The 15,109-nt window shown below is 33.3% G+C and overlaps 1 protein-coding gene across 7 annotated transcripts in view; it reads right to left on the bottom strand.

The window, feature by feature from the left end:
- The window catches only part of LOC134528519 (organic cation transporter protein-like), a 42,320-nt gene extending 29,538 nt beyond the window's left edge, over positions 1-12,782 (bottom strand). The window contains exons 1-3 of one of the 7 annotated variants that reach the window (XM_063362216.1): positions 12,652-12,782; positions 10,291-10,513; positions 4,442-4,500 (exon numbers count right to left, since the gene is read on the bottom strand). The gene's annotated coding sequence lies outside the window, so the exon portion shown is untranslated. Of the gene's footprint in view, positions 1-284; positions 559-4,441; positions 4,501-10,290; positions 10,514-10,894; positions 11,712-12,651 lie in introns of those variants that run through there. The other 6 variants (XM_063362217.1, XM_063362215.1, XM_063362218.1 and 3 more) reach the window with 6 other exon arrangements.
- Between the last annotated feature and the right edge of the window lie 2,327 nt (positions 12,783-15,109).

Below are 15,109 nucleotides of genomic sequence, written 5' to 3'. Positions count from 1 at the left end.
GAAGATTTCTGTTCTTTCAAATTCTCAAAAACAAGTAAAAGAGGTTTCTTGGACCCAATATCTCTATAGCATATATCTTTATTCATAAATCAACATTTTTTTTTGTCTTATGTGATAACTTATAAAATTTTATAGATTATATATTAAAGTAATTAAATTAATTACCACATCGCACTGGAAAAAGTGTAAATGTCTTCACAAACATTCTACAGGCACTTTTTTTTTTTAGTAGTTTTATTATGCTTGGTTTGGAATCTAAATTAAAAAAAAAAAAAAGCTCTCACCTTAACATCTTCCGCAAGAACCAACGCTGAGTCCAGATAACTCACAGCTTTCAAAACAATGAACACTCAAAACGACAACTTCATCACGGCAGAATACCTGCGCGCCTTTGAAACGACCCACCCCACGGTATGTCACCTGGTGACGCACTATGAAGCCACTGTGTGCTCAGCTGAGACAACAGAACAGAGAACCGTGTGATGAGCTGTGCTGAGCTGTGAGGACCGTAAAGAGGGGGAGGGGAGGTTGAAAACTAACAATCGGCACGACTCGGCACTTTAACTGCAGTTCCCTGTATCAGCACATAGACATGGCCAGCAAGCAGAAAGGATGAGTTCTGCTTCTACTCCAAAGAAAAAACACTATTTGAAACACCCCCCCCCCCCCCCCCCATTTTTATTTAAAAGTTACCCACAATACTTAATTACAAATCTAATAATATTTAGAAAAATTATATTTATATTTTAAGCTATAAGAAAACCAAGCATCAATAAAAGATTACACGTATTTTTGTAATAACTCTTACCCATTTTCCTGACTAGTTTTCTGTGGCCGACACTAAGATATGCTGAGAAATGGTAGATGGTCTAATCCTACCTCCAAATATGGCTTTTACCAAGTTTGGAAAAATTGAGCCAAAGTTGCCGACCTCTCAAGCCATTTTGAGTATAATAGCCAACCCCACCTAAACCTTTATAAATGGTTCATTTGCTGACGACACTAGTTATTTGGTCAGTATCATTATTTCAATAAGGGCACTTTCTTACCACACACTATTTATCTGCATGTTCTAATTTCCGGCATGAAGCATCTTCACGCACTAGTAAACTGTAGAACACTTCTGTATGCAGAAATGTACGCTTGTGAAAACATTTCAAATGTGCTGGTCACCTTTGGCAATGACGAAGTTGTATTGCGACTGACTACGCACAGGATAGTCCACACGTCTATGGCTAGCACCAATGAACACGAGATATTCAACTCTTGTTGTTATTGAATTGGTTGTAATAGCTTCAACGTGCAGCATGGTCCTAAGCTTCTCTTGCTCATTACGGGAACAGTAGACCACGTGACATCCTTAAGGGAACAGTAGACCACGTGATGTCCTTAAGGGAACAGTAGACCACGTGACGTCCTTAAGGGAACAGTAGAACACGTGACGTCCTTAAGGGAACAGAAGACCACCTGACGTCCTTAAGGGAACAGAAGACCATGTGACGTCCTCAAGGGAACAGTAGACCACGTGACGTCCTTAAGGGAACAGTAGACCACGTGACGTCCTCAAGGGAACAGTAGACCACGTGACGTCCTTAAGGGAACAGAAGACCACCTGACGTCCTCAAGGGAACAGTAGACCACGTGACGTCCTCAAGGGAACAGTAGACCACGTGACGTCCTCAAGGGAACAGTAGACAACGTGACGTCCTTAAGGGAACAGTAGAACACATGACGTCCTTAAGGGAACAGTAGAACATGTGACGTCCTTAAGGGAACAGTAGACCACGTGACATCCTTAAGGGAACAGTAGACCACATGAAGTCCTTAAGGGAACAGTAGACCACGTGATGTCCTTAAGGGAACAGTAGACCACATGAAGTCCTTAAGGGAACAGTAGACCACGTGACATCATTATGGGAACAGTAGACCACGTGATGTCCTTAAGGGAACAGTAGACCACATGAAGTCCTTAAGGGAACAGTAGACCACGTGGCATCCTCAAGGGAACAGTAGACCACGTGACGTCCTTGAGGGAACAGTAGACCACGTGATGTCCTTAAGGGAACATTAGACCACGTGACATCCTCAAGGGAACAGTAGACCATGTGACATCCTTAAGGGAACAGTAGACCATGTGACGTCCTCAAGGGAACAGTAGACCACGTGATGTCCTTAAGGGAACTGTAAACCACATGAAGTCCTTAAGGGAACAGAAGACCACGTGACATCCTTAAGGGAACAGTAGACCACGTGACATCCTTAAGGAAACAGTAGACCACAAGATGTCCTTAAGGGAACAGTAGACCACAAGACGTCCATCTGTTTCCCTGTGCATGGCTGGTCCCAGGACAGGAACGAATGAACCGAGGTTTAACAATGCGTCAGCACCGAGGTCATTGCAGAAGCCAGCACACAACCGCCCGGATCAGGGATATTCGAATGCCAAGGGTCAAAAATATAATAATGTACAATAAATTTAAAATATCAACTATTGTGTTGAAACATTCTACCCTTTACGGTTGTTTCATAGACTAAGTTTCCAGAATCGATACATATTGTAAATTATTTTTAATAAAATTACATGTTAAAAAGTGCAATATCTTGGGGAATGGTAACAGGATAGGTATGAAGGAAAAAAAAATTGACTTAATAATCTTCAGAGGTTATCAGTGTTGAATATTTAAATTTACTCTATTTACTCTCATATTTTACTCTGAATCTTTTTCCTCAAATATCAAATCCTTTGAATACGAAGGATTTAAAAGTATTCGAGGATTTGAGGATTTGATTGGCCCATCGCTTAGTCGAGGGCTTCCCACAGGCCTACTTGGCACCGCCCTAGTGGCTTTGGAAAACCACCAGGACAACCCAAGCGAGACTCGAACCCAAGTCCTCCGGACTACGCAGTTCAGGGTCTCACAAGTGTGCCACCTCACTCCATGTAGGAGATAAAGGGCCAAAGCAGGGGTGTAGGACGATGGTGAACGCAAAAAAAGCAAGGAAGCATTCGAAAAATTTCTCAGCCACAAAATAAAGGCCGGATCTCCCAATTCAAAAATTGGCTGCCTTCAACACACAATTCTATAAAAGCACGAGGTTTTAACACTCACTGACAGATGCCAACACATACATTCTACACTTAATTATGTATTTATGGGGGAAATATGTTACCAAAATATGCCCTATTGGGTTTCACAGAATTAATGCCATAACAATAGAGTGCTTTCATTAAGACAGAGTTCAATCATTAACAGATTTTAAAAAACCATACCATAATCTCAACTGGCAATATGTATGTATTATATTTAAGGATGGGCCAATCAAATCCTTAAATTCTCAAATACCATCAAACTCTTAGTGTTTGAAGGATTCGAGGAAAAAAGTTCAAGAAAATTTTGGAGGAAATAAATTACATTAAAAAATTCAATACTGATAACCTCTGAAGTTTTTAGGTCATATTTTCCTCCATACCTATCCTGTTACCATTCCCCTGTGATCATGTAAATAAAATTACAATATGTATTGATTCTGGAAACTTAATTTGTGAAACAACCATTTAAAGGGTTTCAACACCACAGTTAATATTTTTCATTTACTATGCCTTATTAATTTTTGACCCTCGATGCCTGAATTCGAATTTGAGCGGCAAATCTCAAATTTGAATGCCAGATTTTCAATTTGAGATTTGGATTGACAAAAATTGGGATTTGACCCATCACTACCTGTATTATAATAGTTGTGATTCCCAAAAATGAATTAAATTCTTTAACACCAGTTAACAGTAGCTGTTGGCAACTATTTACTTCAGTTAATCCATGAAATCATATTATAAAATACGGCTTAATGAAGCCAAGTGATAAAATTTATAGATGGAAACTCCTTGACCATCTTTTTATTTACAATTGTTATTCATCTAAAATCAATTGTAAATACATCTTAGATAATACTGGTTTAAGAGTTCCCCAGTATCATAGTCGACTTAAGTCTACTTTCTGTAAAAATTATATTTTTAGATTAATAAGCAATTATAATAGATTAGACCCACTAGTAACAAGCTTAACCAATTAGTAAATTATTTTAGTAGCACTTGCAGTCAATTCAATTAACTGTGTATTCTAAATTCACTAATTGTCTGCATTTTTGAATTTTTTTTTTGTTTTTAATTTTTTGTTTTGTTTTGTGTCCTTTGTCTGTTGTGTCTCTTGTGTATTGTGTTTGTTTATTGTACCGTGCACACCCCTGTAATCTCTTCTCAGAGTGTTGGTGTGCATGTCACAATTTATAAATAAATAAATAAATAAATAAATAAATAAATAAATAAATAAATAAATAAATAAATAAATAAAACTGTTGAAACCAAAATGGGGTATTTTATTTTGTATCTCTCGCCCTTAAAACAAATGTCAAGTTGCTAGTTTGGAGAATATCAGCATTCACATACCTGCAAGGGATCCGTTGCTACGCCGGATCACCGTAACCACCGTGTAGTCAGATCACCAACTGGAAGCAAAAAAAAATGAGACTCCTAATCTGCGAACAAAATGTGAGCCGCCTCTTTATTTGACATTTCCATAAAGCAATTAACACCATAAACAAATTTAAAAGGAACCCCATGTTGAGCCCCAAAGTTCGAAGTTCAGTAGTTTATCTGCATTTAAATTGACATACACCGAATGAAGTTAAGATTAAGTTTTTGCAATCCCCAAAATGCTAAAAAAAGAAAAGTCTTATGATCTCATTCCACACCAGACAACAATGGAAAAGTACATCAAGTCTGCTTCAAGTATTTACACGGATGGCCACCAATTTACTACTGGCATGTTTAGTAACAAATTGCAAATTATCAGTGTATTCCAGTATTCGTAATCATCCAACTTCCCGAACATAGTTTTTACTCGCCATGATTTATGATTTACTTCTCAATTAAATTTGGATTGAAAAACATATTTTTCTATCTAATGTGCTTTATTTATTCACAGTCTATTTCAGTAGCATAATATTTACAAAACCAGCTTTTCTAGACAACCAACACAGTCAAGTTTTCTGTAGTTTTTATTGTAGCCAGTAAAACTCAGAAGACATATGTTCTTCATTGACAATACATTAAAAGTCTCAGAAGTCCTGTGTTGAACTACATGACTGGTAAAAACATTTTTCAGAAAGGAAAAAAATTACCTTCTTAAGGTTCAGGGTTATGTGGCCTCTTCAAATTCAGAAGATAGTGGTAAACCACTTAAAATAATCACATCATCATAATCTGCCTAAAAAACAATGGCTTTCATCTCCATGTTTTGCCACGGCTTAGGTACCACCATGCTTAGTTAAGACTATCACCACTACTTCCAAAATTTTTCAAATTAGATTTTTGAATGATTTTTCAAAAGCACACTCAGTTAAAATATTTTGACTAGTGTTTAAAAGCACAAACACCAAAATGTGGTAGAAAGATGTAAATACAATTTTAAATATTTATGTTTGAATTATGTTTTGTCCAACTAACTTTGTTCAGGTTTTTTTTTTTGTTACTTGAAGCTGAAACAGTAGTTATCTTTAATCTGTACCTAAATAAAACTGTTATTGAAATAAATTAAATGGTTCTCTGAACCCGCAAAACATTATATAATGCTAAAAGATCATAAAATAATTTTTATAGTTACCTCAGTCAATACACCATCAGAATACAACTACTGACAAGAAACAAAAAAAAAAGAAGAAATTATGATAATTAAAAGTTATTTCCTTGCATGTAACACATTATGTAGCTGAGTAAGTTGCACAGTTTAGTAAATAAATGAATGGTATACCAATCAATATATCTTACTTTATCTGTTGTAAGTAAATGATAATGAAAGATAAGGTCGTGTTTTGGTGATTATCAGTAGATGACACGAACAATTTTTTGACAGTCTGATCACCAAATATCTATGTCCATATTTGAGTACTAAGTACAAAAATATTTTGAATAAACACTCAATTAACAACTGAAAGAATAATATTTAAATTTCAGTCTCACACACCATGTTAGGTACGTAATTATTATTATAATTATTATATTATTATTATTTCATAGCTATTCTTGTTAATTTATCATAATAGCTTTCTTTCATTTTACAATTAGCCACAAATTTCATCACCCAATACCATAAATGTTAACTGAATGCTGTCTAATGACATGCTGATAAACACTCACTTATAAAACAAATATCCAATAACATTTTCTAAGACTATATTAGACTTCTTTATGGTTAGTGTACCATTATATTAAATAACTGGCTAGAAACCAACAACTTTGCTTGTGCAGTTACAGGGTATTTCTTAGATTTTACCACTGTAAGAGAAATATGTGATTAATTCCCAATATTTTTATTTAAAAAATTGACATAATAAATCATCATGGGTATAAAATATAAATTCGTAACCAAACAGTCCAAGAATGATATTTCTAAAAGCGGTAACACAAAAGCCCTTTTTAATTTTTAGTACAGATCAGTAACTGATTTTGTAACTCTCGTTTTAGTGAATTCAATGATTTTACATTGATGGAAACACACATCCTTTGCATTCCATGAAGTTGCCAATTTAAAAAATTGTGGTGAAACAATCACATCTTTATTTGCAAAGATGAGTAAAAGTATCAAATTTCTCATCTAACTTACGAGTTGATTCTTGGTTATGCTTAATATCATTTAAAAACTATCCCAAATTTTTCACTCCTCTCTTCTTTTCCGACATACCGAGACGAGCGCCACACCAGCACTCATGAGCGCCACATCGCGACTGAGTGCCACACCGCTTAATATTTTTTAGGTTATGTCAGAGTTTTTTATATTGTGCAAAAAATATTTGATAATTTATAGAGTTTTTACTATTTTTGGAATCACGAACATTACTCCAAGGAAAAGACAGAGTATCATCACGCTTCGTGCGTATACATCAATGACACAGAGAAATATTTCAGTAGAATGTGGTGTGAGTTTGGGTGCTGTAAATAAACTATTAAAGCAGAAGAGAGTTGGGATCTGTTGAAGTGCAGCGAAAAGCAAAATGTGGAAGAAAAAGGAAGACCATTCCTCGAGAAGATGCTAGCCTTCCGCGTAACAGCAAATTACACCCAAGAAAAACAAGGTACGACCTTCAACAAGACCTTGAACGGGTTGGGGTTATTCACGAGACTACAGTATGCAGAAGACTCTTGGAAGGTGGAATAAAAGCCACGAGTCCACAGAAAAAAAATAAACTCTTGACTGCCACGAAGTTGAAAAAGAGACTGAATTGGACCAAAAAATATGTCAATTGGACCGAAAATGACCGGAGGAAGGTTGGTGTTCTCAGACGAGACACACTTTCTGGTGCAGGCCCAGCGATAAAAATTTGTTCGTAAGGGTGTAGATGAAAAACTTACTGCAGCCCATATCGTATAATCAGTCAAACATCCAGTTAGGATGATGTTATGGGGCTGGTTTTTGTACTCGGGACCTGGAAAACTTATTCCATTAGAAGGAAAAACGAATAGTGAAAAATATAAAGCAAGAGCTGGAGAAAGTTCAAGCCTACGGAAATGAAATTTTTTCAACAAGACTCGGCTCCACGCCGTACTTCTAAGAAAATGGTGAAATATTTCAAGGACAAGAAGATTATCGTTTTGGACTGGCCTGGAAATTCCCATTGTGAATTTGTGGGCGATCTGCAAGGCCAGATTACAAAAGATGGACTGTACGACGAAAATCAAGATGGTGGAAGATGTAGTTCAAGCATGGTTTCGAGAGGAGGCAATCAAATTTTAGGGCTTATTAAATATTCAACTTATTTGGCAAACTCTTCTGATTTCTTTATTTCACTTTAGTAGGAGGTAGATTAGAGTATGGCTCTGTACTCTGGAACTCAATAACTACAAATGATTCAAATAGACTTGAAAATAAATGAAAGAAAATGTTTAAATATAGTTTTAACAAATATTTAGGAAATGATAATCCAGAGCAATTAACCTATAACTTAACCCTAGAAATCTTGAACATGCATATACTGCAGTTCAGGAGAAAAGTTGCAGATTCTGTTTTTATAATAAATTGCTTCACAAATGTTTATCACAGCAGTGAAATACTAAACAAAATTGGACTTCCGCATTCCTACTTTCAAACACAGAACATCACAATTTTTTCGAACATTTCACATAAAAAATGAGCTGTCCAAATATTGCACTAAAAATTGTAATGATTGTTAAAAATATTTGGACCAGTTTCTAAAGTCAAAAATTTCAATGAAAGACTTTTTGAGATCTTTGTTTTTATGCAGCTAAGTAACTATTTCATTTAAATATATTTATTGTTCTTTATTACCAAAAATTAGTTAAAATTAATTAAAAACTAATAATGTTAATCTTTTTGTTTCCTTTGTTTTTTGTCTTGCCATATGTTTGTGGTATCATGTTCTTTGTTTGAATTGTCTTTTTTTGTGACTGACTGTGAACTATTACATGTGTATTATTTTTATGTAATATTTGTTAAGTGCTTGCCTATTAAAGGTCCAAATGCTTGCTTTTCATTCTGTGTTTCTTAAACTTCGATCTAGTAGATTCTGAACTATGAATTTTTTTTACCCCTTAACTTCTCTGGAATATCATCATGTGGTAAAATAATGTGAGGTTTACTATTTTTATTATTACTTCATAACTTCCATCGTACTTTATAAGTTTGGGAAATACATTTTTTTTATAAATCAAAAATTACCCTCTTTTCACTCCCTAAACAGAATTTTTGATAAATGAAAAAAAAAAAAAAAGCCTAACTACTCTACAGACATGTTGTTCTTCCTCAGTTTATCTTCAGTTAGAATAGCTACAATAGATTTGGAAGTTCATGGTTCTTAATCAAATTTAGAAAAAAAGTAAAATTTTTACTTTTAATTTTTTAATGTTTATTAATGGTACCCAATATATTATCTTATACTCAATTTTATTCAGAAATATAATTATTTATGTTAAAAACCATAATCACAGCATTTTCACCCCATAGAAGTTGAATTACACAAAATGGTAAAATTGTGTTTAGTATTCTTCATATATTTATTAATGGTGCCCAATATATTTTCTTATGCTTTAATAGATTTCGTTTTACAATTAATTATCCAAAAACCATATTTATCCTTCTTCATTTTTTAGAGTCTGAATTTCGCAAAATGGTAAATTTGTGTTTAGTAGTTTTTGGAGGCTTATTACCTACTGGTGTTTTATTAGATTTTGTATTATGATTATTTATCTTAAAACCTTATTCACACCCCTTTCACCCCTTTGGGGTGAAAATTATTTGAAAGTTATTGTATGTTTAATACTTATATCAAATATTTTTTTTAAGCTTTGATAAATTTCAAAATTTAATTAATTATCATTTAATCATATTTAACCCTTTTTCACCTCCTTCGGGGTAGAAATATGTAATTATATATAGCCTAGTTTTTAAATTAGCCAAACACCTTATTAAAAAAAAATTTTCATCACAATCCATCAAATAGTTTTCAACTGATGCTGGAGTGGACAAACAAACCACCAGAAAAAAATATAAAAACAGATAAAAATTTAACAAAAAAAAATCTGTGTTTTAAATAATGTAAACAGCCATCTCATATAAATTTTTCATCATTTCATCCAATGTTCACAGGTTTTTTACCGCATTTTTACTTTATTATTACTATTAGCACATATGAACTAAGAAAAGATAAGAATTAACCATATAGGATATTTAACTTTTTTTTTTATTGAAACCTAAAATGTATTTATAAACTAAGAAACGATAAGAATTAACCATATAGGATATCTAACTTTTTTTTATTGAAACCTAAATTGTATTTATAAACTAAGAAATGATAAGAATTAACCATATAGGATATTTAATTTTTTTTTAATGAAACCTAAAATGTATTTATAAACTAAGAAATGCCAAGAATTAACCATATAGGATATTTAACTTTTTTTTATTGAAACCTAAAATGTATTTATAAACTAAGAAATGATAAGAATTAACCATATAGGATATTTAACTTTTCTTATTGAAACCTAAAATGTATTTATAAACTAAGAAATGATAAGAATTAACCATATAGGATAATTAACTTTTCTTATTGAAACCTAAAATGTATTTATAAACTAAGATATGATAAGAATTAACCATGTAGGATATTTAACATTTTTTTAAAATTGAAACCAAAAAGGTTTTTAATATATAATTATTTTTCCAAAAAAAGTCTTTAATGGAAAAAAAAAAAAAAAAAAAGCCACATTATCTACTATTCAGTTACCTTGACACGTTTCCGATGAGAAGACTCCTAACTTCCAAAGGAAACACTCGATTGCTTCCACTCTGTACGAGAGTCCGCGTCACAGCAGGCTGGTCCGTCGGTTCTGAGGCGTCTCGACACTGACGGGCGGATAAATGGTCTATTTGTAAAGCAATCAGTGACCAGAATACGTAACCACTGGACAGTCACTCGTGTTAAAGAAAGCGTCCACACGGCTTCACTGCTACGAACACAAACACTGCAACACTCAAACACCGTGATCCATCTTCTTCATGACTCCACACTTTCTTGTGAGTGACCAATTCTCACGGTACAATTCATCAGAAGTAATATCACAAAGATAGTAGCATCCAAAAAAAAAAAATACGCACTGCAGATATTGCAACTTTGACAATAAAAAAAATATTTTAAGAGCACGTTAAATAAAGAAAAAAAAAAAAAACAGTTAAAAATGGCTGCATTGTTCACTAGATTAAATTTTTAAGGTACAGCATGAAAAAAAAATTGACGAAGCACCTGAATTTAAACAGCTTGTATTGATTAAATAGAGATAATTAAAAAATGAAGAAAAATATATATAATTATTTATTTTTTAAACTCTTACTCAGTATTTTGAAAAAAATAATTTTCAAAAAAACTAAATCCTTAAACAAGCTGCCATTAACTTCCCGTACTCTATTACAACTTCCGCATCAGACAAATAACTGGTTCTGATAATTTCACCTTAAAGTAATTTTATTTTTTTTTTAAACGGTTATAACTTCATTACAATTACAGATAGAAATAATTAAACTATAAACTGCCTCTCAGAAAGTAAACTTGCTCCACAGTTTCGTTAGCAAACGAAAAAGTGCAGAAGTGTCTCATCACCGAGGCTAAGGCGAATTCTCGGATTCCTAACTCACATCTCGACAGCATAAAAACTGTGCGTTACTGTTACATGTTACGTCAATGCGTTTAGGGCATGAAATAGAACAGATTTCAAACGAAGAGTTAATGTATAACAGTGCAACCACAATGCTTAACAAAACTGTGTGTGTCAGGGTTTTCCTGCCAAAGTAATCTCACTGGCTACTATTTCCTTTTTAGTAAACACCTTTGGTTTATACCTGACTTATATGTTTAGGGACAAGTATATGAGTTGTGATAAAACTGAAATAACACTGAAAAGCATGTTAATATACCTTATTACACCGAAATGGAAGTTAATACACCAAAAAACATCCAAATGCCCCTGATATCATGAAATGATTAGTTATTTTAACAAAAACTGTTGACTAAATGGATTGGAAAAAAAAGATTGTTAATTGTTTGATCTTGTATCTCTTAATACTAACTTATTTTTACATTAATGATACTGGTACATTTTTCAAACACACAAAACGATTGCAGATATATTTTTAGTGTTTTCAATGTCCTACACAATCTAATTACAAATTACTTTACAGTCAAAAGGCATAATTATATATATATATATATATATATATATATATATATATATATATATATATATATATATATATCAAATAACACTATTTTGGTTCAGTAAGCATTTAGAAATACTTTGGTGCCATACTGTTTAATAATAAATAATAATATGCTAGCTTCACCAAAATAAAAACACAGAAATGTTTTAAAAACTAATGTTTGGCTTAAAAATAAAACCACAAAATCTTTTCTCTTCATGTTACCAATGAAACACTTTACGAGAATAATCCTCAAAACCTAACAACCTCTTAAGATTAACAAAGGTAGCGAAAAATGTTCATAATTTTGCTTAGAACTTGATCCAGAGCAAGCTACGCACCTGGGTGTGTTTTGTGGATCTATACTGTCAGCAAGCAAGCAAGCAAGCAAGCAATTCTGTACTTTAACTGATCTCAATCTAATTATTTTACTGTCTTTTTTATCTTATTCAGTTTTCTCTTTAATTTTGTAGTTACCTACTATCATTAGAAAACTACAAAATAATTTACCAAAATTTCTCATAGAATATAAAGCTTTCAGCATGTACATAGTTCAATATCTAAGTTTCACAATAATTTCTGTAGGTTTTAAGCTGTTATAAAAATAATTGCAATTGAATTAACCTCATTAAGTAAGATAAGTATGTATATCTTGGAGATGTGTGCTTTTCTTCCATAACTAAAAATTTACATCAATTATTTGACAAAAGGTCAAATACCCTACTTTACACGTAATCAAACTCTAGAATTTTTTCCAACAGAGATTTTTTGTCACGATTCTTTCCAACATAAAATGTTGAATATGTAAACTTCTAACACCAATATTTAATTTACACTCACATTCCTCTAATTACCCTTCATAAACTATCTCCAATAATAATTAAAAAAAACTCACCATAAATCTTAAAATTTCATTGCCACTGACGTAAAGTCTATAATTTTACAGTGTCACCTGCTGGAAATAAATCAAAAGCAGTCAAGTTCTTCCTGCATGAACAGATTTTTCTGTCCGCCACAAGAGCACTTGTTTACCTTGAACGTCGCTGCGAGCTCAGGTGAGCGAAGCTAACTACCTACTTAGGTGCTTCAAGCAAAACTTTCCACTCATGTCTTCTTCCCGTCGACCTTGTGAGGAAGGAAAATTGAAAACTGGTTTCACAATTACAAGACAATAAAAAAAAAAATGGCAGCATTGAATAAAAAGTAAGCCAAAGAAACTGTAGCCAGAAAAAGAATAGCCTTTTCCTCATTGCTCCCACCGGCATCCAATCTTACAGTGGATGGTACGCAGAAAGCTAGAACTGTGGATAATTTAAGTGGTCGAGCATTCATATTAACTGGGTAATTTATTTTTTAAAAAAATGTAGGAAACATTTTTTATTAAATACAGTAATAAGGAAAGATATAAAATATTTTACCATCATAACATAAAAATATTCCTGTAAACCACAACATTGCCTCAGTCAAGGTGACGACATAATACGCTCCTGCTGACACAACCTACACTTAGCTTTGAGATCTTCCCTCTGTACTTTTAGTAAGTAACTACGTAGATAAAATTAGTTCTTGAAATGAACATTTAAAGTGTTAAACATTTCAATACCACAGATAATATCTTTTCTTTCTTGCATTTTGTTTTGGGGCCTTGACACCTAGATTTGGTTTCGAAAAAGGTCTTGGGAATAGAATTCATAATTTGAATTCCATAAAATTGTGGTTTAACTCATCACTATAAAATACCCTACAATGTACCATAGCACTGAAGATACTACACCGTCAAATTAGTATGTCACAATTATTTTCCCACCTGTAATTTCTTTTGTTGTGGAATACTACAGCAGTGGCTCCTTTTCTGAGCTTATGTCCGGCCAGTTTGGCCTCTTGAGCTGGAGTCCCAATGCCGCGATGAACTTGACACGACAAATCAGATTCGGCATCGTACAGTGTTCCAGCATTACAGAGTTAATACCACAACATTAACAACACCAAATCTAATTCCAGCTCACGGCAAGTGTTCCCAAGCCAAATGTGTCCACAGAATGATCCAATAACAGCGTAGGCCCTTTTACTTCCTGTTAGTTGAAGCGCATAACAACATAACATTTAGTCATCTATGACACAAAGTGAGATAAAGTTTATTTTAGATACAAGGAAGCATGCTCCAGGTACATTTCTAAGTAGGGACAGGAAAAATTCGCAGGTTCAATGACCTCTAGGATGAACACTCGGTCAGATGTCACCCACTCATTGGCTGCTGTCTTGTGAGACGTCCCAACGTAGCAGCCTGTGATCCGATAAAGCTTTGATTGGGTGTTTCTCATTGGCCCAGAGTCATCCAGGTGAGTTGTGAGCCAATAGCAGCGGCAGCACTGAGGTATAACTATTTATATTTTAGCCTATCGCGAAATGAATTCGTGAATTTTTCTGGTCTCTATTTATTAGGGACAGAAAATAACTCCTCTGTTAGCTATGCTAAAACTTCAAAATAATGAACAGTTGAAGACACACTAGAAATGAGAAAATGCACACTCAAACATAAAACAAAGTTTCATTTTTTTAGAATAAAGATTTAACAAGTAGGTAAATATTTTTTGAAGTTTAGTTCAGAGTTTATCTTTTTTTGCTTCATGTCGTGCAGCACGACATAACAAAATTACAAATGGAATCTACATCTTGCGGGCCGTCGGAGAATGTATTTTGTCGTGACGACGTTACGATGACCTTGTATTTCACTGGCTGCTGAGTGTTTCAGGCCCGTCATGTCGTGTTCGTTGTGGCATTGTGACTCCAGTTCAATCGACAGCGAGGGATGACAGACAAGCTGTCTCCCGAGTCCACTGTTGATGTACAGTTCACGCCTGCACGAACATCTAGCTTAAAACGTGGAGAACCTTAACATTCGCTGTGCGAGATGTTGCTTGGAAATTTGATAAAGCATGTATTTCCTAGAACAAATCAAACTGTGTGTGTTTAATTATTAATTTTTCTAAAAAATATCAATAGTATTTTCAACTGGGATTTACAAAAAATTTTAGTAAAATTTTACAACTTAAAAAATAATATATATATATATATATATATATATATATAAAAAATTAGTAAAAATTACACTAAATAAAATAAATATTAATTAGTAACTTATATACATAACTTTCATTTATGGTTGACACACCTGATTTTTTTTATTTAATTGCTGAAAATACACAGTACTAATTATTAATGGAATCAGTAATCGTAGTCTTATCTGTATCACACTTAGCTCCAGCAACAATAGTCACCATCAGAAGCACGCTAAACCATTTACACTGTTTTACTTTATTATAGTTACTTTACTGAAAATAATATATTTTTCT

Source organism: Bacillus rossius, chromosome 1, assembly GCF_032445375.1.
Source record: "Bacillus rossius redtenbacheri isolate Brsri chromosome 1, Brsri_v3, whole genome shotgun sequence".
Classification (NCBI taxonomy): Eukaryota; Metazoa; Arthropoda; class Insecta; order Phasmatodea; family Bacillidae; genus Bacillus; species Bacillus rossius.
The sequence above is the reverse complement of the archived record's forward strand: the minus strand, read 5'-3'. Positions and strand labels throughout refer to the sequence as shown.